Below are 3,751 nucleotides of genomic sequence, written 5' to 3'. Positions count from 1 at the left end.
GCTAGAGTACGGAATTCGAGGGCGAACTCCTGAGCACTCCTCCTCCCTGCCGGAGAAAGACCAGACGCTCCCCCGCGCTCTCCCCTCCGGGAGTGGTCAAACACCGCCTTGAAGCGGCGGGAGAACTCGTTATGCGTGATGGTGTCCGCGTCGATCCTCCTCCACTCCGCGTTGGCCCATTCCAACGCCTTCCCGGACAGGCAGGAGATCAGGGCGGACACGCTCTCATGTCCCGAGGGCGCCGGATGCACGGTGGCCAGGTACAGCTCCACCTGGAGAAGAAAACCCTGGCACCCGGCCGCGGTCCCCTCGTAAGCCCTCGGGAGCGAGAGTCGGACTCCTCGGGGTTCTGGGTGCGGGACTAGGCTGACTGGCCGATGGTGCTGGCACGGAGGGTGGCGGTGGAGGCGTCCCCAGCCTCGGATGGTGGTGATCACCTCCTGCAGTGCGGTCCCCATCTGCAGGATCTGGTCCCCTTGCTCCCGGACCCTGTCTTCCAGAGTCGCCTGGGCTGCTGCGGCTCCTGCTGATTCCATAGGTGGTGTATTATTCTGTTAAGGCGTGCTGTAGGTGCAGTGGCGGAATCAAATGCAGGACGCAGACGGATAATCCAATAAACTTGTATTGAGCCGAAACACGGCAAACGGACAACACTTGCCCGAAGGCGAAATACGCACGAAGGCGAAATGGAAACAAAACAGCGCACAAACAGGTGCGAAAACTCCAGCGCAGTGGAGAGAAGCTCAACCGAGCGAAAACACGTCTGACACAAACAATAATACACAACACCTGACACACACAACGGGAACTAAATAGGACACTAATGACACTAACTGAAAACAGGTGTGACAACACTCAGACAAAAGCAAACGAACATGAAACATACAACGGTGGCAGCTAGTACTCCGGAGACAACGAACGCCGAAGCCTGCCCGAACAAGGGAGAGAGGCAGCCTCGGCCGAAACCGTGACACACTGTATATACACCTGTTCTGAAAGGCGCCAGAGTCTGCAACACCACTAAGCAAGGGGCACCACCAAGCAAGCGGCACCATGAAGACCAAGGAGCTCTCCAATCAGGTCAGGGACAAAGTTGTGGAGAAGTACAGATCAGGGTTGGGTTATTAAAAAATATCCAAAAACTTTGAACATCCCACGGAGCACCATTAAATCCATTATTAAAAATGGAAAGAATATGGCACCACAACAAACCTGCCAAGAGAGGGGCGCCCACCAAAACTCACGGATCAGACAAGGAGAGCATTAATCAGAGAGGCAACAAAGAGACCAAAGATAACCCTGAAGGAGCTGCAAAGCTCCACAGCAGAGATTGGAGTATCTGTCCATAGGACCACTTTAAGCCGTACACTCCACAGAGCTGGATTTTATGGAAGAGTGGCCAGAAAAAAGCCATTGCTTAAAGAAAATAATAAGCAAACACGTTTGGTGTTCGCCAAAAGGCATGTGGGAGACTCCCCAAACATATGGAAGAAGGTACTCTGGTCAGATGAGACTAAAATTGAGCTTTTTGGCCATCAAGGAAAACGCTATGTCTGGCGCAAACCAAACACCTCTCATCACCCGAGAACACCATCCCCACAGAGAAACATGGTGGTGGCAGCATCATGCTGTGGGGATGTTTTTTCATCGACAGGGACTGGGAAACTGGTCAGAATTTAAGGAATGATGGGATGGCGCTAAATACAGGGAAATTCTTGAGGGAAACCTGTTTCAGTCTTCCAGAGATTTGAGACTGGGACGGAGGACAATGGCACGGAGGACAATGACCCTAAGCATACTGCGCTGTGATACAATATGTTGGAGAGCTACCGTCCTGTAGGTTTCCGCTCCAACCCTAATCTAGCACACCTGATTCTAATAATTAGCTGATTGTTAAACTGAATCAAGTTAGATACATCTGGGAAAAACCTATAGGACGTTATCTCTCCAGGAACAGGGTTGGAGTTAAAACCTACAGGAGGGTAGCTCTCCAGGAACAGGGTTGGAGTTAAAACCTACAGGAGGGTAGCTCTCCAGGAACAGGGTTGGAGTTAAAACCTACAGGAGGGTAACTCTCCAGGAACAGGGTTGGAGTTAAACCTACAGGAGGGTAGCTCTCCAGGAACAGGGTTGGAGTTAAAACCTACAGGAGGGTAGCTCTCCAGGAACAGGGTTGGAGTTAAAACCTACAGGAGGGTAGCTCTCCAGGAACAGGGTTGGAGTTAAAACCTACAGGAGAGTAGCTCTCCAGGAACAGGGTTGGAGTTAAAACCTACAGGAGAGTAGCTCTCCAGGAACAGGGTTGGAGTTAAAACCTACAGGAGGGTAGCTCTCCAGGAACAGGGTTGGAGTTAAAACCTACAGGAGGGTAGCTCTCCAGGAACAGGGTTGGAGTTAAAACCTACAGGAGGGTAGCTCTCCAGGAACAGGGTTGGAGTTAAAACCTACAGGAGGGTAGCTCTCCAGGAACAGGGTTGGAGTTAAAACCTACAGGAGGGTAACTCTCCAGGAACAGGGTTGGAGTTAAAACCTACAGGAGGGTATCTCTCCAGGAACAGGGGTTGGAGTTAAAACCTACAGGAGGGTAGCTCTCCAGGAACAGGGTTGGAGTTAAAACCTACAGGAGGGTAGCTCTCCAGGAACAGGGTTGGAGTTAAAACCTACAGGAGGGTATCTCTCCAGGAACAGGGTTGGAGTTAAAACCTACAGGAGGGTAGCTCTTCAGGAACAGGGTTGGAGAGCCCTGCTCTATAACCTTCTACACAATGAACACAATAGCATGCACAGAGATACCGTTTCGAGATCCTGAGGCCCATTGTCGTGCCATTCATCCGCCGCCATCACCTCATTTTTCAGCATGATAAGGCACGGCCCCATGTCGCAAGGATCTGTACACAATTCCTGGAAGCTGAAAATGTCCCAGTTCTTCCATGGCCTGCATACTCACCAGACATGTCACCCATTGAGCATGTTTGGGATGCTCTGGATCGACGTGTACGACAGCGTTGTTGCATGTTGCATTTATGTCTTTGTTCAGTGAGGGTCCATTATCATTTCTTCACAGTTTTGATTTGGTTTTAGTCATTTTAAAGTATATTGAGTTCATTTCCCCCAATTTTGCATTTGATTTTTTTACTCAAACTACCCGTGAGCCGTATGTTTGACACCCCTACTCTAGAACCTTCTACCAACAGTCAGGTACAACCACCACACTCTACAGCCTTCTACTACACTCTAGAACCTTCTACTACACTATATAGCCTTCTACTACACTCTAGAACCTTTACTACACTCTAGAACCTTCTACTAACTGTCAGGTACAACCACCACACTCTACAGCCTTCTACTACCCTCTAGAACCTTTACTACACTCTAGAACCTTCCACTACACTCTAGAACCTTTACTACACTCTAGAACCTTCTACTAACTGTCAGGTACAACCACCACACTCTACAGCCTTCTACTACACTCTAGAACCTTTACTACACTCTAGAACCTTCCACTACACTCTAGAACCTTTACTACACTCTAGAACCTTCTACTAACTGTCAGGTACAACCACCACACTCTACAGCCTTCTACTACACTCTAGAACCTTTACTACACTCTAGAACCTTCCACTACACTCTAGAACCTTTACTACACTCTAGAACCTTCTACTAACTGTCAGGTACAACCACCACACTCTACAGCCTTCTACTACACTCTAGAACCTTCTACTACACTCTAGAACCTTCTACTACACTCTAG

Source organism: Coregonus clupeaformis, unplaced genomic scaffold, assembly GCF_020615455.1.
Source record: "Coregonus clupeaformis isolate EN_2021a unplaced genomic scaffold, ASM2061545v1 scaf3970, whole genome shotgun sequence".
NCBI lineage: Eukaryota > Metazoa > Chordata > Actinopteri > Salmoniformes > Salmonidae > Coregonus > Coregonus clupeaformis.
The sequence above is the reverse complement of the archived record's forward strand: the minus strand, read 5'-3'. Positions refer to the sequence as shown.